The 20,759-nt window shown below is 45.4% G+C and overlaps 1 long non-coding RNA gene across 1 annotated transcript in view; it reads right to left on the bottom strand.

The window, feature by feature from the left end:
• Nucleotides 1–20,759, bottom strand: part of LOC110362498 (uncharacterized) — a 358,492-nt gene that overhangs the window by 302,468 nt on the left and 35,265 nt on the right. Inside the window, exon 2 of the long non-coding RNA XR_010471817.1 lies at nt 19,061–19,167. This is a non-coding gene — a long non-coding RNA (uncharacterized LOC110362498). The remainder of the gene's footprint in view (nt 1–19,060; nt 19,168–20,759) is intronic.

Here is a 20,759-nt window from a genome sequence, read left to right as displayed (position 1 = left end):
ACCTAATACGCTAAATTTCACTGATGAGGCTACTCAAACACTGCATGAATGTAGGCACACAAAATCTAAGAGAGAAATTCAGTAACTCTTAAAATGGTCAAGTCTCAAACAAAACGGATTTGTCAGCTGTAGACAAAGCCATCTGGAGAACATGGGGATGCCCTGGTCCCATGAGCTGCGCACCGGCCACCAACACACACATGACAGGACCTCTCACCACCACTGTTTCACAAACACAAGTGCCTTAACATCCCCAGGTCTCCTAGAGGACTCCTGCGGGTGGGTAACCTTGCCACCCCCTTCCTAGCCCTGCTACCTGTTGTCCCCAAAAGCTGGCAAGGGTCCAGAAGACCTCAGGTCACTATTTCCAAGGGTGGAAACGAGAAGACGGTACAGGGACAAAAGTGCAAAGGGTGCCATTTGTTGTACTTGCAGGAGAAAAACCATACCATTTCTGTCTTCCTTCCCCATCCTATCACCCCACCACCCCCAAACATACATCCGTACCACCATTCTCTGTAGCCCCCATGGTGCTGCAGCAGGACAGGACCACGTGAAGCCATACGAGCTCCATCTCTGCAACCAGGTGATGGGCTTCCCAAAAGACTGAAGGCAGGCACAGGGCAGGGGGAGCGCAAGCACTCAGATTGTTGCTTTCAACAGACAGATTGGCCCTTGCTATAGAGTTTTCCGTTTTGAATTTCCTCTGTTACATTGCAATCAAAAATAATAATATTAAAAATAATTATACTTCGTTATATGTTCATAAGCCAGCAAGAAAATGAGTCTTGGTTCAGACCAATATGATACATAACCCCTTTAATTTGCCTTTACCCTCCAATAAGAGGCAAAGGACTAGGATTTTAAAGGCACTTTACGTTTTTTAAGTAGACAAGTGGCATACAGCATTTTGGCTTAGGGTTTTTTGGGTTTGTTTGGGGTTTTTGTTTGTTCCCACACAGTGAAGTGGGCCAGGTCCAATTAAATCCTACATATACCATCTCTGCATCTCCTGCACCTCAGCCAGGCATCAGTCCCTCACACCCCGGTTCCACCAAAGCCAGTGCACATCTGAGAACAACACTGGGAATGAAAAGGAAAGGCTGAGATGTCGAGGGATGTTTCCCAAGTCACTGACTATTCAACCCAAGCCCAAAATCTGAGTTTTCATTACACAAGGAAAATGGTGTAAATTCTTCTTGTTAAAGAAAAAAAATCCTGGTGGTCAGACATTTGGAGGTAAGAAATACTTCCAGAGTGGCAGTGATAAAGCTTAATCGTTTCACCACATGGACACCATATTTCAGATTCCAGCCCATCTTGCCATTTTTGATTTATCATCCAGCTAGCAATCAATGGGGTCCCTCCCTTGTGCTCGCCCACCTCACGTTACGTGTCTCTTGCACAGACCCATCACCCTCTACCATGATTTAGCTACTGCTTCTCCATCTCCGCAGCTTCTCCCCCAAACCCAAGGGCTGAAATCAGCCAGTTCATAAGAAATCAGACACCCATCTGCTCCTGTCTCCCCAGCAAATGCTCCCCATGCCACAAGACCTGGGACAGCCCTGTGATGGGCATCCACTCAGCTCCTCACGCTAGAGAAGGCAGGTGATGGATGCTTCTCTCCGCTTATTTAAGAGCTTAATTTCAGACAGTACTTTTTCCTTTTGTATTTTTTTTCCTTTTGAGATCTCACCCTGCATTTCTTCCTTTCACTGCTTCATCAAAGTTACATCTCCAGCACGAAGAAGGCACCACCGCTAGAAGGAAAGAAGGTTTGTAAATGGCCTGGGCTTTGCACTATATAACGCAGCAAGAAGTATTTTAACAGCGGTTTATATTGTACGCAGAACAACACAGAGCAAGCCAGGGGCAACACACTGGGATCCTTTAAGTGAGCTCTCTTTTCCCTCTTCAGCTCCTTAGAAGTTAATGATTTAGCGTTGCAATTTTCCAATAAGAATTATTCTCCAAAACGAGCAGGACGTCATGTAGAGTCGAAGTATCCTGCCTACGACAGGCAGCCAAGCTTGCCGGGGATATTTAACCGTTTCCTCCTGTTCCTCTCTGAAAAGATGCAGCCAGCAACAACCCCAAATACCTGGACATGCACTCCAACACTTGTATGCATATGATAAATGTGTGTGTACATACAGAGATCAATAGATACCAAGGGGGTGGGTAGATGCTAAAGGGAACGCAGCATTCGGTAAATCAGCCGGCAGAACTGACGGGGTTGGTCAGAAATACAACAGTGACAGCATTTTAGTCTGGTTTAGCAACAGTCTGTGTTTCTCATGAAAAACAGTAATATTTACATTAACTACCCAGCACAACCCTGTTACACGCTGTGGATCCCTTGCCATTCCCATACTTTTCATTAAACATGCCTAAAACTCTTGATTTCAGCATCATTTTGCTGTTCTTTCCAACTAACAGAAAATATTTCACCACCTGGCTATAACATCGGTACATTTTTCTTTGCAGACTGTATTTCGTGAGCCATCCTCTTTATATTCCACTTCACATTCAGATTCACAGTTTCATCCCTATTTGGGGCAGTTTTGCTCCCAAATGGCCAACACACACCTCATGGACACCTGGAGCTACCAGTTGTTTCCCATCCTGCTTTCAAATACAACGCTTTCTTCTTCCAAGGTGATCCAATATACGCTTTCCCATCAATCTCTGGGACTTCATCACATTTTTCTCCTAACTTTAATACCCAGACAGGTGAATGTGTTTTGCACATGCTGAGGCTACAGAGCTCAAGCAGAAAGCAGTTCCCACCAAACTTTAACCACACCGAAGGTCCTGGTCCCCTTCAGTCTCACCAGCAAATGCTTCAAGGAGTTAATTGACAGAAGCTTTTAGGCAGAACAAAATCAGCTGCGTTTGGCAGCCTCTTCACTTCTAAACTGACTAGTTTGGCCAAAAAAAGGATCAGATATTAAGTCTCATTTAAGCCTCATCCTAAATATTAAAAATGAAAATGAAGGAGCCTTTTAGATATGGCATTGGTAGCTCTTTGTAATTAACCTAGCCTCATCCCCAGAGAAATCTGGGCTTAATTTAATTTTTAGGGGGATGAGGAGCATTATTTATTGGTTTCTTTCAGGAAGGCTGTGGGCAAGCACACCAGGAGCACCATAAGGAGTCAGAAATGTTACTTTGTCTTTTGTTCCTCAGGTTGGTTTTGGAGACTGAAGGGTAGAACCTGGAATAAGGGACAGGACACAACTTAAAGATGAAGACAAGGGATGCAGACCAAACAGGAAGATCTAGAGACCAAAACGAAAGCAGAAGGAGCAGACGCCAACAATTAGGTATTAACTGAGCTACATAATCCATGGTAGGCAAAGACGTTGAACCAGATTTAACTGCGTCCTGAGGTATTTGGGAATACACCAAGTTGCACACAGGTCATATATTCCCTTCTGGGTGTCTTGGGCCAAACTATATGACCCTGGGTATGAGTTACAGGGGCTCAGCAGCTCCAAAACTTAAGTTTGGGTTTGGGATTAAAGCCCAGAAGGTGCAAGAGTCACAATGCAAGGGCACAGTGTTTCTATGGCTGTCACTGTGGGCTTTACTTTCCAGGATTGTGAATCTTGGTCCTGGCAGGAGTTTTTCAAACTCCATTTCAGAACGAGATGCTTGCTCTGCACAGCTATCTAACCAGGACTGGAACTGACATTACAAACAGCCCCAAAACACATTTAATTCAGTGTTAGGGAACAAACGTGAGAATACTTCAAACTTCTATTTCAATATTTCCTTATGAATAGGTATCTATATTTGTAGCGTGGCAAAGGAGAACCACAGAGGGTTTTTTCACCTCTTGTGGAGCAAGATAAGAGCCAAATCGACCAGATGTTTTGCAGGAAACCTCAATTTATTACTTACGCAAAACCTTGCACAAGCCAACCACGATGCTGCGGATCTGTCAGAAGGGCCAGACGGGGAATCTCTTCTGGTCTGCAGGTTTTTATAGACGGCGGTACAGCTCATTTCTTAGCTGCTTGCTGCCCGAGAGGGGAGCTCACCCATGGCAAGGCAGACATCAGCCCAGCTCTCCTTGTCAGACCGCTGTATTTATAGAAACCTTGCACCCAGAGGATGAGCCAAATGGGAAAAGCAGGCTCCTTTTTTTCTTTTGCAGGTGCTATAATTGTGCCTGCAAGTGCTGCCACTGACACTTCTAACTTCTAATTAGACTTACAAATCAAACGCTGGGATGCCAAAATGGTTTCCCAGCCTGGAACAGCAGTTGCACTCGCAGCATTTTTTTTGCTCAGACCCATTGGGATGGGACCACAGCAAAAAGGCAAGAGGAGCTTCTACAGGGTCTCATCCCCATCCAGGAGCTGCTTTGCTGCTGCAGAAGAGAGGTGCCTATGGAAACAGACACCCCCAAAGCCCGACGCAGAAGTTGGGTGTCTGATTCCCCTTTCCTAAGGGAATTCACTGCACTGGAACAACACAAGGCACCGATACCAACGTTACAGCTCCCACTTAAGCCAGTGGCTGCTTGGCCTCTGCAGAACTGGGCCTGGTGACAATTTAAAACACAAAGGGACGCTTAGTTAGGCAAAAGGGAGGGTTTCAAGCAATTCTTCCTCTGAAAGTGAAAATACCCAGAAACAGACTCTTAAAACTAACATGACTTGCTCAGTATAAATATTATGTTTCCAAGTTCCAAGTCTGAAACATTCAACATTATGCTTTCGGGGTTTTGGTTTTTTTTTTTACATATATATGTACATATTTATAAAATATTCTATGTTCTCAAGTATCCCACGTGACCACCCAACCTCACTGCGATGTGCAGCCATGGAGTGGTTAGCAATGTCATAAATAATAAAAAAAATATATAAAAAACAACAGTGAAATCAAAGGTCACTTGCATAACTGTCAGGGAAAGCAGCGGTGAAATGATTTACAGACACAGGAAATATAATTCGGCAGCAAAGAATTCCTTTGGCAGTTAATAGAACTAATTCAATGCAGCCCATTGCAGGTTTAGAGAGGGAGTCCTGAGTGAAAACCAACTGTTTGGAAAGAGGATTCAAGGCCAGCCAAGCAACTTGAGTGCACATTTAAGAGCTAACTAAGATCTTTTGCTTCAGGAACGAGGTGGAGATGTAAGCCCAGAGCTGGGGGATGCTTGTGGCATCTCCCAAACACCCCTTGCTGCTGAGCCCCCATCAGTACCCCCCAAAAGGCAACGGGTACCACAAACCCCATCACATCAGCCAGCCGGGATGCATCTGTGTGGCAACCCCCGGCAAGACCGTTTCTGGAGGCAATCCAATTGTTAAGTCATTAAAAGGTGCACATACAGCAGAAAAAAAAGTAGTAAGCACTTTAAATACTAATAGTTTAATAATTCTTTCATTTAAAACTGTATCTTTAAGTGGGTAACAATATGTCATTTTATGTAGGTCCTATAGTCAAATTACAAACCCTTGTGTGAGCGCAAGCTTAAGTGGCATTTAAAAATAGCCCTCGCTATTACTGCTAGCACATAATAAATTAAGGATGGAGCGTTTAGCTCTGCCTACAACCTGACAACCTTGTTGCTGAGCGGGGGGACACAAGCTGGAAATAACCCAGTAGAGCGCCCAGGGAGGGCAGGTTGCCCAAATTGGGATCCTGCCCCCAAAAACGCTACTTTGACCAAACAAATAACGCTGAGAGGCCAGCGAGGGACTCCACCCACACATCTACCCGTCCCAAGCCATCCCTCCATGCAATGACACCCATCATCTTATTTTATTTCATTTTTTTTCCCCCCTTTCCTTTCAGCTTTGAATGGCAATTAGGAAAAGGTTAACCGAGTGCCTTTCTCCCAGGAATCCTCTTCCTCCTTTCAAAATAACAGCGTTAGCAAAAGCAAATCCCAGATTAGGCTAACAGGTAGGAGCGTGGTGCAGCCCTGGGAGATGCTGTTGGAAGTGGGGAGATTGGGAGAATCATCCCAGCGGGAGACTAATACTCATCATTCGGAGCTGCAGCTGAGGCCCATTTGAGTGACAGGCAGCCGGGAGCTGAAAGAGCCGCTCATATCCCACAACTGCTGGCATGCAGACTTGAAAGAGATTTATTTCAGGATAATTAGCTGGGAGTATTAAAGGTGGCAGGAAAGATCTGCAATTACTGTTTAGCAAACAGAATGGAGGCAAAGGGAAAAAGAAAGAAAAAAAAAAAAAAAAGAGCCAAAAAATGAAATTAAGAGATCCAAATATTTCTCCACTTGAAAGTTGTTAAGTAATTGAAAAAGTTCAAAGCAACTTTATTGTATTCAAAGTAGTGAATTTGCGGGGGAAGACGGAGCTCTGGCATGTGCAGCCAGCTAAGTCTTTTCTAAGACGCAGCTTCACAAAGGCTGACGTTCCCCAATCTACGTGGCAAACAAGCTGCCTTCACCTTCCTCATCATTTGCACATCGCTTCGGTGACACCAAAAGGTTTAACCAGGGAGAACGTATTTGCTGAGCTAAAATAAACAAAACCACGCACACAAAAACCAAAAAAAACAACAAAAAACCCAAATAAAACAAACAAAACCCAAAAGCCCCCATGACAATGATACATATTTACGCATGCATCTCCCTCTCTCTCTGTCCAGGGTTTTGATGCGCAATTTTAAGGTGTTTTTTTGTTGCTGTGGTTGACAAATTTCTGCTCTTTCCAGCAAAGGAGATGTGATTTGCAGGAGTTCATGTGAGAAGGGGAGACTGCTGATAGTAACAAACATCTTGGAGCAGAGGCACATCAGAGAAAGCCTGGGAGATAAGGAGGAGGACTGAATATACGGGAACTGTTATTGCAATTTTCCTTCATTATGGAAAACAGCAACATAGGTGCTGTCCGCAGTTATTATGGTGGGAGGTCTACTTCTTAAAATTATATATATATAAAATAAATATTTTATATATATATATATATATATAGAATTTTTCTTCTCCTTGTGGAAACTGTCCTGACTTCAAAACCCAACCAAACAACAGTCTCCAGCCTAATTCAATGTTTCCTATCTCAGCCCAGGATAAGCTTTGTTCATCTCCATCCACATACCCTGGCAGTCGCTGGCATCGCACACAACCGCGTTTCTGCCAAATATAAATAAAGTTCACCCAACACACACAGCCTCGAAGCATCCCAGATTCTTATCGGGCTTCAAGACTCATTGTTGCTGAGCCTCGCGCTGCTCTTTCAAAACAAGGAGCCTTTTCTGCATCTCGCTCAATGATCTACAGTCCTCTAAAATCATCTATTTATTTATGCTCTATTCTGGGATTTGCCCTCTGCAATAAAAGAAACACACAACACTGCTTGAATTGTGTGGAAACACCAGGGTTGCCTGGCCGGCTTTGTGGAGGTTAGATAAAGATGGGGAAAGCCAAAATGATTTTTAGTTGCCCAGCACTGGACCCACAGGGGAAGAAAAGGAAGAGCCAAATAAAGTAACGAGATGGGGGCTCTGTTGCCAGGTCGGGTGTGCTGCGGTGCTTGCTATACACAAGGGCACGTTTTGGCTAAGATGAAGGGCAAAAAAGCCAGAATATATTGCATAAAGAGAGTAATTATTTTAATTTCTTTTCCTTTCTCATTAAAAAAATAAAAGAAAAACAAACACCAACACGCTGCTAAATACACTGATGCAAGCACGGCTTTCACTGGGAAAAGCTTCTCAGCTTCAGGATGAAGCTTCTGGCCCAAAGAAATGAGACAAAAACTCATCCCAGAACAGCTGAAAATGAGTCGTTTTGGATGTTCCCCTGGGTTGTGAGAAACCCAGTTTCCAGGACCCATTTCTGCTCATCCATCACAGCCAAGGGCAGACGGGGACCCGGGATGTCCTGCTTCTTCCTACACAAGACACATCTCACCTTTATGGCACTTCCATGGAAAACCCTCCCAGTTCTATTGTCCCTCACGCCACAAGTCATGAGCTTAAGAAAAGCCCCTTGAGATTTTCCAACCCACGTTCCAGCCCACATGAGCGAAATAACAGTACTTATCTATATTAAAGGTCTTCACTCAGTGCTTATAGAAAGTGTCAGATCTCTGGAGAGCTGCTATAAACAGTGTTTGTGTATGATTTTTCTCTACTGCACTGGAAAGCAAAGCCCACATCATCCTTGCTCTGCCTGCTCTTGCTCCCAAGGCTGCGATCCCACGTCTAGCAGCTGCCCCTATTGTTCCTCATATGGACACCCCACTCCAACCCAATTCAAACATCCCACAGCAAAGTCAAATCATAACCAGCACTCATCTGTATCGTGGGCTACGTTACTTCCAGCATCCTCCTCACTGCAAAAAGGTAAAAAACCAAGTCCTATGAAGTGTCTCTCTCTATACTTGGAAGGACCACCCGAACTTTCCAGGAGATGCTGGAGGAAACACCTTCAGAGGGTGACAGCACAGGGAGAACACATCATCCCCTGGTGCAAACGCTATGATCCCACCATCCAACTACACTGGCCAGTGGTCAGGTGGCCCCCGAGAGGGGCCACATGTAAAGGACACTCATGTCCCCACCACTTTCTGGTAGCACCTCCCTCCATGGCCTGAGGAAACCATATGATTTTTCTGCCTCTGCTCCCTGGGGCATAAGCTGAAGGATGATGCTCTTTCTTCCATTCTTGGGTAGATTAATTATTTATAATAATATTTGTAAAGCACTTCAAAGATGAGAAATGCCAAGCATTATTACTACGCACATCAGTAGGAGGACAAGGGCATCATCTCCTCTTTAGAAACTTCCCAGGGAACAATCAGAGAACATAAAAACTGCCTCTGAAAGCAAGAGGTGGCGAAGGCGCTCGGCTCGCTTTCCAGTTCAACGCATTCACAGCCAAGCAGGATTGGCCCCTCAGCACTCAGAGTTACATCAATATCTCCAGAATAATGGGAATAATCAAAGATATCTGATGGTGTTGGAAGTCTGTCCATCTTTCCCCCAGGAAGTGGACAGACTCTGCTGGACCGTGGTGAGCGGTGACATCCAAAGCAACCTGTGACATCCAAAGCAACCAAAGGTATTCACCAGGGTGGGGAGAATTTTCTGCACAAAAGGTGATACATAATAGAGAAAAGCAAAAAAATAGGAGTGCTTCTTCACACACTCCTCACAATGCACCTTCCTCCTCCTCACCTGCACCGTCCACATTGGCAGACCCCACCAAAGGGTCAGGAAAACCTATCTGACGCTTCAAAAAGGACCTGTCAATATTCACATGATCTTTGTCTCTTAATATCAGCACACTCATTTTCCTAGCTTGGCCTCCAAGCTCTTCCCATGTTAAACTACTTAGCATTTTCTTTTCACTGGCACACTTTGAAGTAAATATAAAATATAAATATTTTATTTATTTTAATGGGAAGGACCACAAGCACAGCTCTTCCGCGCTACTTAGTGGAGTATCACACCCCAAAAAGTACATTTTTAATTAGGTTTGAGGCTCCCCCACTGCTTCCCCAGCCTGAGGTAAAGTCATTGCCCTCCTTTGCTGCCCAGGTTTCCCTTCAACCTCAGTTTCTCTCCCCAAATAAGAAATTATCAGTCTTTGCCCATTTCACCAAGCTAGAGCCCACATTTTTTAAGTGCCTCAGCTAAAATAGTTTTTAAGAACACACATGGGAGGAGATCTCCATGCAAGCACTTTCTTCCACGCGGTGACAACCAGCTACAAACTCAAATCACAACCACCTTTGTCATAGAAACTATAAACAAGAGACAGAAACACAACACACTGTGTATTTCTGGGCTTTAACTGAACCTAGCAAATTGTAAACATCTTTCTTTAAATATTTCCCAGCACCTTACACCTCCAGAAATGGATCTCCTCCTCCTCTCGCTTTTGCACAAGCCTTTAGTGCCATTCTCTTCATGCCGCACAGATCAAACAAAGCTCCGAGCCCTTCCTTGGGTCTCCTAGTCCACAAAGCTGCAACCATCAACCTGGGCACTGTGTTTAAAATTGCACTTGCCCGCTGTAGGAAATCCATGTCATGTTTTTTTTATGACAGGTAATATTTCTAAGGCAGCCCCTGGCCAGAATAAGAAGTTGTTTATCAAAATCATTCCTGTTCAGGAGATCAGTGTTTGGGATTACAAGTCGTGTATAAACGGGAAAAGCATCTCAATCTGGCGGGACATTTGCTGCTGCATTGCAGGACCACTCATCCTCCTAAAACGATGCTGGCTAATGCAGAAGTCTTCTCCACTTGGAGGTTTGTCCTTTGGTTGGGGATGAGCATCATCAGTATGAAACCAAAACCCACCCTTACACTGTTGGCAGGTCCCTTTGTGCTGCAGGAAGGAAGACGAGGATGATGCTGCAGACATGATTCTTTATCATCCCTGTTTAAATGAGCTGCGCACCCATCAAGGAAGTTTGAAGAATGTTACAATTATAAAATATATCCCTGCTATATAATCAGTGCTGTTTGGTATAGCAGGTAGAGCTGGGATAGCTTTTGTGGTATGTAAACCACAAAACTTGTGCAGGATCTTTTTCCAACTAGATTAAAAGTGCACTGAAGATCTAAACCCAAATTAAGAGGTAGAATGTATTAAGGAAAATTTATACCATCCTCTATATATACGTATATTTTTATTTTCTCATTATTTATGTCTGTGTACATACAGAAAAAAACAAACATATATACAAGAGGCACCTAACTTTTGAGATAAGGACTCATTTGACAGCAAATCCAAGCAATATTTACAAAGGGCTGGTGTAATGCTTGCACAGGTGACCAAGCACTTTTGGGGACCAAAAAAAGAGGGCTTTTTAGAAAGTTAAATAACTGTTCCTATGGCTGCACATCAGGCTCGTGCTCGCTCCAGCCATCGCCTGAGTGAGCTGTTCTTCAGCGTGAGTTGTCACTCCGGTACTAATAAAATGTGATGGTCTAATTGTATTAGCAATTTCCCATCATATTATATTAATATGCATCATACCAGTATCCATTTTCACTAATGTGACATGAAAGGCAGTAATTTGATTACTTTTCCCTATGATTACGGGGAGGGAGCTTGGCCTCCTGGATGGGCCGTACTCCGGGCAGCCTGAGCATTGAGCTCCTGGTCCTGCCTCTGTCCCCAACTCACCTTTGGGCATCTCAGTGCCAGAGCTGTTAAATACACAGTTCCTAACGTTTTGGGGAATCTCATGTAAACGATGTTAGACATGGGAACGATGGGCTAGCACAGTCTCCACCATTCTGCTGTTTTCCTGTATTTTCATATTTTCCAAAACTCCTAACTACCATCTCCATTAAAATTAATAAGACCTTTGCTATATGAAAGTTTCTGTCTAAGGGCAGGTGCCTCAGCCCTGACAATGTACATCAGCAATGCTCTCCCTGCCTAGATGTTACGTCTTTTATAATACTTTATTTCCTCTTTTGCGGGCAAGTCCCACTTGTGGCTTTTAGAGCCCTTCTGCTATCACATTCCTTCTGCTGTGGTCTTTTAAGAGGCAAATACAGAAGCTTGTAACTCAGAAGTGGCTCGTGTGATTGCACCCTTTGAGGATGACAAAGTTATTCTGCAGATCTCACTTCAACCCCAAGCTCAGGGCTTCTTTTCTTGCAACCTTGAGCCAATAGCATAGTATCAAAGTGCCAGGGCTATAAAATGGGAATACTGCTTTTCAAGTTTTTTGTAGCAGAGACTGTGTGTAATCATGGCTATTTACTGCTACGAAGGCAATCTTGATAGGTCCAAAGCATAAACAAGCAAGCCAGCATCCTCTCCGTACCAGCAGCCTTCAGAAAATACACTACAAACTCATAATGCAGCCACCGTTTCTTTTCCTAATTAAACAAGCTGTTGGCACTGGAAATATTTCTGCAGGACCACGCACCAGAACAGGTAACGGAGGAGATGGCCCCCAACAAGGTAAGATGCACGCCCATCCTGAGCAGCTTCAAACTGGCAAGGAGCTGGTTGATCTGGCAACCCACCCGCTCCACAGCAAGGATTTATGTTAAATCATGCAAGTTTGGATAGTCCCGTGATGCTGATTCGCTTCCCTGCCCAGAAGGATCGTCAAAAACTCATCCAGCAGCTTCGTTTACTGTAGAACAATAAACCATGGGAGTGTGCCATAAATCCCGGTAATGTGCTTGGAGGAAGGCAGCCGCTCCGAGGTCAGAGCTGGAGCTTCTTGGGAATTTTCAGACGAAAGGTTTTTCATCAGAAATTGCTGATTCACTGAAACTGAAGCTTTTCCATACAACAAAGCAATCTCACTGAAGCTTTCATTAGAGAAGATCTCCCTGGCCCCAGGCAGAATTAATGACCACACGAAGAGAGGCAGAAACCTCCTCTGAAATGACCTGTGGCTTTCACCTGGACCACGAGGGACCAGCATCAGCACCATCATCCCACCAGCCCACGCACGCTGTGATAAGACTGTCCCACCACCTCCCAGGCTGGAGTCACTGTGCCTTCTCTAACAAATTAAACACTTGTCCCCACAGGGTATTTCACTGCTGATGGGCACAGCCCCAACAGGGGGATGAAGCCCACCCCAAAATTTGCCCCCTCCACTTCTGGTTTTGCCACCCCCAAGCTTCTGCCCCTCTCCAGCCCTTTGTGCCACCATCCGCTACCTCCCAGGCACAAAGAATAATGACGGCAAAGACCCCAAAGACACGAGCTGGAGGCACAGCTATAAATCCTGCCCAGCACTGGGTCCCCGGGGATGCCGCACACCACAGCGGGGGATGCAGGGCTCTGGCAGGCCAGATATATGAGCCGGGGGGGGGATGGCAGGGGAACCAACAGTATTTATCTCCCTCCGTCATCTTTCAAACCTTAACCCAAACCAAAACACCCTCTGGGTTCAGAAAAGTTCACTTTGAGCCTCTGTAATGCAGGACAAGTACCACTCGAGCCTCGAAGCAGCCCCATGAGGCAGCAGCACAGACAAGCACCGAGCCCGCAGAGCATCCCTGGTGCCACCACACCTGCCCTGGTGGGTACAGACGGGTTAACGGCCCGGCATCCTGAAAGAGCAATGGTGGTTTGTAGTGTATCAGGGGAAGGAATCCAGACCCTCGCTATTTCTGGTAGTTTCCCTCTTTAATTCTCAGCAGAAATGCTCCCAAAAACAAACCATCTGGTCTCAAATACCAGCTCACACGTGTCTTGATGTCCCTGTGCATGGTGTCCAGACCTGGACTACAGGTCACAGTTTCCCCCCACGCATTTTCCATATTCTTGTTTGTGGTTATAAAGCAGAAACCCCCAAGTAACCCACAATGTCCCCACAGCACTTCTGGCACTCTCGGGCAGAGAAAGTGCCACACGCCCTGGGAAGCTGCCTCCTCACAGGAGATTTACAGCCCGATTTACGCTTCAGCATCCTGAGTGAGTGCTGGAAAAAAATAGGTTTGGTGGTCCTAAAAGCAACCAGATGAATTCTGCAGAGCTGCTCGAAGCACTGGGAGAAAACACAAATGAGGAGAGCAAGCAACGAGCTCCATCAGATACTTCCATACGAATCCGAGGGCATTTCCAGGTGATGCAAACGCCAATGCCACTGTCCCCCAGTCAGCAGCCATATGGTTTCCAAGTGCTTGGCCACACTGACACAGCCAAACTGAAAGCCATTGTATTGACACAGAAACCGCCCATTTTGCTTAAAGCAAATGCTTTCCCTGCCTTTTTCCTTCAAAAAACTCCAAGCCCCACTGGTGACGGGTGTGGGAAGGTCGGTCCCCAGCCTGGGGGGCATTTGGCTCTGAGTGCCCAAAGGAGAGGGGAGAGCAGCAGCAGAGCCGAGAGCCTCTCCCAGCTCCCACCGGGCTATCGGGTGCTGCTGTAATAAATCAAAACCAGTTATGGGAAATGTAAAATTATCATTTGGAAATCACTCTCTCTGAATAATTCAGTCATTGACTTTCACATCAAACAACCATCCCAGCCACCCACACACGCAGTTCGGTCTCCTGCTTAGTTTTAAACTCTCTTTAATTATCGGCATTAACCTATCGCGTGACTATTTCATCCTTATTTCATGCCGGGGGAGGGGTCAGTGGTTTGATAAAGCACAACGAACTGGAAGACTTTGAGCCGTCCTTCTGCTCCTTCCACCCAACTTCACAGGGCTGCCTTGGCCCTGGGCAAGAGCAAGGACACCCCAGCCACGAGCGCATCTCCAGCATCACTCACACCCTTTGAATGTGGAGCAGTAGAGATGTCCCCAACCCCACCACGGTGCAGTCTGGCAGGAGCCGGTGCCTCCACATCTCCCCCAGCCCTAGATAAGGAGTTTCTCCATGCTCTGCTCCACACCTGCATGTCAAGTGGTGGATGCCCCATCCCCGGAGACACCCCAGGCCAGGCTGGACGGGGCTCTGAGCAACCTGATCTGGGTGAAGATGTCCCTGCTCATGGCAGGGGGGTTGGACTAGACAACCTTTCCAACCCAAACTATTTTATGATTCCAGGATGCACAGCCACCCCCTTTCCAGGCTGTTTTAAAGGAAAGCTCTCATTAAGCAGTAGGCCAGACGAGCCCTCTGCATAATCACCTTTTCTTAGGGTGTTAATCACATCCAGCAAGCAGGACCCCACATACCTGCCTTGATTAGGATCCCACATCTGGCTCCCCAAACAGGCCAGAAGTTTAAAGAATATATCCAGAGCAAAAGTTCATCCACTCTTCTTTTAAGTTTCTTATACTCCCTGCACTTCAACAACATGTTTAAGACAGTTCTACATTTTATTTGTCTACTGAACTCCCTAAGTTAGGGAAATTAGTATTGTGCATGCAGTTAGATTTAATTAGTAATTGGGGAAATAGGTCTGGCATGTTTCAGGGAGTCTTGGGGAAATTGTCAATTAGCATTGTGTTAATTGGTGTCTGCTGCCCTTGCTTTTTAGTTTTTAACCCCTTTTACCTTGTTCCCACTTTCAGTATGTAAAAATCTGGCTGCTTATTATTCTTTAAGTAAAGGATTAATTGCCTGAATTGCTGCCTGTGCTGGGTGTCCTTTTCCCCCTCGTGTGGTGGGATTTGCACGTGTCCTTCGGGCAGTGGTTTCAGAGGCTGCGGGGGAGTCACCCCCATCCCGGCGTCCCCTGCCCAGGGCCAGGCTGATGACTGTCCCCACCACCAGCCCCAGCCTCTGCCTGCCGCAAAACCAGCTTCTCCTCCAGTGCTGCCTTGTCTTTTCCTTCTCTCACCCATGCCGTTAATTATTCACCCCAACAAGCACCAAAATCTCTTACAAATTACAAAACAAAAATTTGAATAAAGGAAAGATGAGCAAGAAAGAGGAAGTTTACCATAACATTTAAAAAGTAAAATTTGATGCATAAGACATTAGCCAGAGAAAGAGAAGGAAATTCATTTTAAAAAGCACTTGCTGTGCTATTTTGCCCTACTGCAAGTCCAGTGATAAACCAGAGGTTTATACCTCTACCTGGTGGGAATAATTAACTATTATTAATAACCAAGATCCTGATCCTGCGAGCAGACACGCATATAGTTAGCCTCAGGACATCCATGCACACAAAGTTACGATACTTGCAATCACTTCCAGGAGCGATGCTTCCAGAGCCTGAGAGCATTTTAAACAAAGACAAATTCCCAGCCCAGACAGAACATCCCAGCCGAGCGGCACCCCAGACGAGGGCAAGATTTGTGACTGATGGAGGCACAAGCCAGCACCAAGCTCAAGCCTTTCATTCCAACACCTCAGCTGGAGCCTCCCCATCCATGCGCAGCTTTGGGTGTCCAGCCCATATCATGCTGGGCTCCAGCGCCTCCAGGCACCCAACTGAAACCCACCACCCCATGCTGGACCTCCATAACCACCTCCTTGGGTCCGGCTTTGGGAAGAGCTGCAGTGATGCCCAGGGAGGGAAGGGGAGGCTGGTTATGCACGAGCTTGGCAGGGAGCCAGGCAGAGCGAGCGGGTCTAGAAGTCATTTGGATCATAATTAAAACACATCTTTCGAAGCAGGGGCATTTGTATGGAGAACTATGGAGGAAAACTTCTCCTTTGGTCCCCAATTCAGAGGGAAGGGCCATGTGGGAGAGGGTGTGGGATAAACCAGGTTGAATCAGCTCAACGGCCTCAAGATCCACCTGGGACTTCCAGAGCTGAGGCAGAAGGAGCACAGTTTTAGGCTTCATGATGTTTTTTTCCAGTACTTCCAGCCAGCCCTACTCCTGCACTCAGCACGTATTGTGATTTGGTTTCACAAAGCAAAATCCCTGCTTATTGTCCTAAAAAAAACCCACAATAGGCTTCTGTCAACCCAGAAGATGAGGCTGAGTTTATTCAGAGAGTACAAGCATAGAGAAAGGTCCAGCAAACGCCAACCTAGAGCTAAGCCAGCTGCCAGAGCAAATTGAAAGAGAAGAAAACGTTTAGCCCCACACTTTGCCCCAGCGTGTGCTGCCAAAGCCACCAAGAGGCATGACACACTCTGACAGACTGTGCTTGGGACAGGCAAGGCTGACAGCTCATTGACAGATGAGAAGCATAAGCAGCTCTCAATCACTTTATCTATTTAGAAACAGGAAATAAAGACTGACCTTCTTTCTCCCGTTGATGGGCCCCTGCTCTGACAGGAAAGGTATTTGGGGACCGGGCGGGCATGGAGAAGGCAACCCAACCTTGGAGGAGGTAGTTGGGATCTGGTGATGCCCACACCAATGGGTGCAGCAAAAGATGGTTGAGTCCTACAAGATGCAGTCAAGCAACAGCCTACAGCAGGACCAACAAGCCCAAACAAGAAAAAACCTGCAGAAATAGGGCGTCTCTCAATCACCAGTGAAATACAGAGTTTCTCTCAGAGAGCTCCGCTGTCACAGTGATCCACCTGAGGAGCACAATATGAGAGCTGAAGAAGTCAGCTCAGTATTTGAGGGGGTAAAGGCAACCAACCCAAGAGAAGGTTACAGACTTTTTAAGTTATATATGCATAGAATTAGAAAGTAATTATTAAAGTAGCAAATCATCTGAATCATAGAATCATTTCAGTTGGGAGAGACCTTCAGGTTCATCAGGTTCAACCATAACCTAACTCCAGCACTAAACCATGTCCTTGAGAACCTCCTCTAAATGCCTTTTAAACATCTCCAGGGATGGTGACTCCATCACCTCCCTGGGCAGCCTGAAAGGCACTGTACTAACGCCATCTTCACAATAATTATCTCACCAGAATTTCAGAGACTGAGTTGTTTTCTGTTGGATTTACAATTAATTTTGTAAAAAAAATAACAAATCCTCCCTAAGAGAGACTATTGTGCTATAAGGATAGCACTTGAATGCGCCATACAATTGTTAACCAGTTGATCTTCACAACACAACTATAAGGTAGGGAAGCATCATTACCTCCATTTGGGAAGTATCTATACAAGGGAGTCCAGCTCTGCTTTCAACCAGAGCCAAGCAAAATTGTCCCAGTCATCTCAGAACTATTAATCACCTAGAGTACTCAGGGCACACACATTTTATCTAGTGTCTTGTTTAAGACCATATCTGCTCCTTGACAAGGTGGGAATTGAAGTTCATGTAAGAGTCATGACCAACAGTCCTTTTGTGTCTTCAGATGCATCTACCATAGCATCTCTATCTAGACAACTTAGTCAGAAACAGAGGGTCAGGAAGAAAAGGCACCTCATGAGGAACTGAGGATGACCACGGAGGGCAAACAGACAGAAGGATGAACCCCTGCCTTGTTACGGGCTTCTCTCAACCAGATCTTCAAACAGAAGGCAGGTCTTCCTTCCTACCATCTCAGAATGTCTCCCAAATTAAAGCATCCCCCCTCCAAACCAGCATGTGGGGCTGTGGCTGTTTGGGGAAACCTCTGGTGACACCCACAATGTCCTGCACGCTCCCAAGGCCTCACCCCTGCAGTTATGCTCGGGTAGCGGCAGGGGTTTAGAAAGCCGAGCTGTCGGGGGGGATCACGGATGTGCTCGGATATGTATTAATTAGAATTCCTGCACAGTTTTCTTCTGTTAATTATAGCTTAATTTGATTGCTTAATAGCTCTGGTTTTCGTAATGTTTAGCACCTGTTGTAAATTGCACAAGATAAATCGTCTTCTACCATCTACTCTGTTTACTCCTAAAATTTTGCATTTCCCTTCAGCTCCCAGCTTTGGATTTGAGCCGTCAGCTTTCCTCAACTTTGGCCTTTTCAACCAGAGAGCTTTTTTCTTCAGCGGGCTATTTAACCAACGAAGTGGGTTTCGGTTAAATACTTTCTTAAAATCTACAATTTTAAAAAATAATAACAGGTAGAGAGGAATATCCGCATACCGTAAAGTGTGCAAACGTTGACCCATGGCATTGTGCAGACTTTGGCTCGAGGGTCATCCTTTTACCTCCTTGTTGTTTCCTTCTCCCTTTCCAAGGTGAGGAGGGGGGGTTCATCCTTCTCTTACAGGATTATTAGACAGAAGTGGAGGCCCTGCATCATTAATTGATTTCTTCCATACATTGTACTATGATACAATTTTTCAAGGCTGTGCATAATTGTGTTCCCTGTGCCACTGCTCTATGTTCTGTCCTTGTCATATTGTCATTGAAGGCTGATTCCACCCTCTGTAATTGGAGATGTTCTACTTTTGGACAAAGGTGTGGGGGCAGCTCAGGGGAACAGCGCTGACATTTACTTCATCAATTTATTTTTATTGTTCCTACATTTATTGCAGCTATAACAGCCCTTTAATAGTTATATCTCCTCCCTGTAGGGTATTCTGGTATTTGAAATTTTTTTAACTCATTTGTTCTCATAGATAACAGTAAAGTGCATTTCATGCTAACCTTTAGGTTTCAATCTTCTCTCTTTCTTTGGCTCTGAAGCAGTTGCAGCTTTAAACTTTTACTGCATTGCCAGTCTAAAGGCCACTACCATCGAGTCCATTCTAGCACTGAAGTAACCACAAATTAGTGGTCCTGAAAATTTCAGGGAGGTGAGTCCTAAACCCAGAGTACGGCTATTATCATAATTCAAAACTGGCCGTCCTTTTAATAGAGGGGGAGAAAAATACAGTAAATACTCACATTGAGTCTCCTTTTACAGTCTTCGGTCAAAGAAGGGGCGATAATTGCATCTTTACGACCGGCCAAGTAACTGACTTCACCACCCTCGAGCTCGTGCCCTTCGGTACCTGCAGAGGCAGTAAATTAGTTCAATGTTTAGACAAAACTGCGCCTCCATCCGCAGGTTTCCCTTTCTGTCCCCTTCCCAGGTGGACGTTTTTCTCTCTTTTTGCTTTTATCACACTTGCTACTCAAGCTGCAACCTAACAGTACCACAGAAGATAAATGATTTCTAACTGTTAACTCATGGGTGGGTTTCAGGAGGTAATTTTTCCATATTCAGAGATACTCTCCCCTAAACTTTCAAATATGAGCTCTCCAACAAATTCAGGTTAGACATGAGGAAGGAATTTGTTATACTGAGGGTGGTGAGAGCCTGGCCCAGGTTGCCCAGAGAGGTGGTGGATGAACCATCCCTGGAGACATCCCAGGCCAGGCTGGATGGGACTCTGAGCAACCTGAGCTGGTGAAGATGTCCCTGCTCATGGCAGGGGGTTGGACTACATGAGCTTTGAAGATCCCTTCCAACACAAACTATTTCTGATTCTATGAAATGCTCTTGATCACAGGTGGGACCTGACCCTGGGCACCAGTTTCCCAGCTCAGGGTCCCACAGCCAACACCTACCGCAGCCTAGGACAAGCTGTGCCACCAGGTCACCTCCAACACATGAGATCTTCAAACACCAACAAAATCCCACTAGTACATGGGTTTTGCTCCACTGACACAGAGAACAGTTTTAAAGCCACAGAGAATAAACTTGCACAAGCCACGAGGTTTACGTAGGCAAAGGACCTTCCCAAACACAACCATGTGTGAGCACCTGGGCCAGAAGGACGTGTGTCCAGGAGAAAAGTGCATTTTTTCCACCAACACTGAAACAAAATCTATGCTGCCATCATAGGGAAAGCCACCTGTTTATCCTTTTTTTGTTGTTTTTAACGGCAGCTCTTAGCAAAACCATCTCTAACCTCACCTCCCTGGCTCTACCCTGTTGTTACAGAGATGCTCTCTTTCCTCAAAGTCTCTTCTCTTAAAGACACTGCCAAGAAACAGCTTAATTAAAGCAAATGGAGACATTCAGAGCAAGAACAAATGAGGCCAGAGAGATACACTAGAAATGAGACAATAAAAGATAAGAAACGAGGACTTAAAACAGTGCAAAACCCCTCTTTTTTTAATGGAGCTGTATGACCTTCTACCAAACGTACCCAAAGTTACTTTTAGGCAACATACTGTGCACTTTGCGGAGTGTCTACCTATAACTACACCTGCTTGTAAGGCAGCAGATACCTGGATATTTTAGTGTAGCACCACTAGTCATGCTTTCTAGAGCATTAATAGTGTCCCAAAGGACTGTCCCCACATCTGCCTTTCTGTGGAGGGTCCCAAGAATATGACTCTTAGCTTTCCAGGGCTAATTTTTCAAAGCAGTTTTAGCCTGATCTTCGACTTCTTACGCCCTGATTGTGCAAGCACCAAGTTAGGTTCATGCACCCATAGGTGAGACATTGCAGCCCAAACCCATCACAGCTCACTGTGGGGAGGACACGGTGCCAGTCCAGATTATATAATCCATGAGTTAGAGAGGCTGGATTTTGTTTTCCTTCTAGTAGATCAAAAATATTCTCGTAGAAAAAAAAAATCTAAAATAAAAAGT

The sequence above is a fragment of the Columba livia genome, chromosome 3 (assembly GCF_036013475.1).
Source record: "Columba livia isolate bColLiv1 breed racing homer chromosome 3, bColLiv1.pat.W.v2, whole genome shotgun sequence".
NCBI classification, from domain to species: domain Eukaryota; kingdom Metazoa; phylum Chordata; class Aves; order Columbiformes; family Columbidae; genus Columba; species Columba livia.
This window is presented reverse-complemented; position numbering and strand designations above follow the sequence as displayed.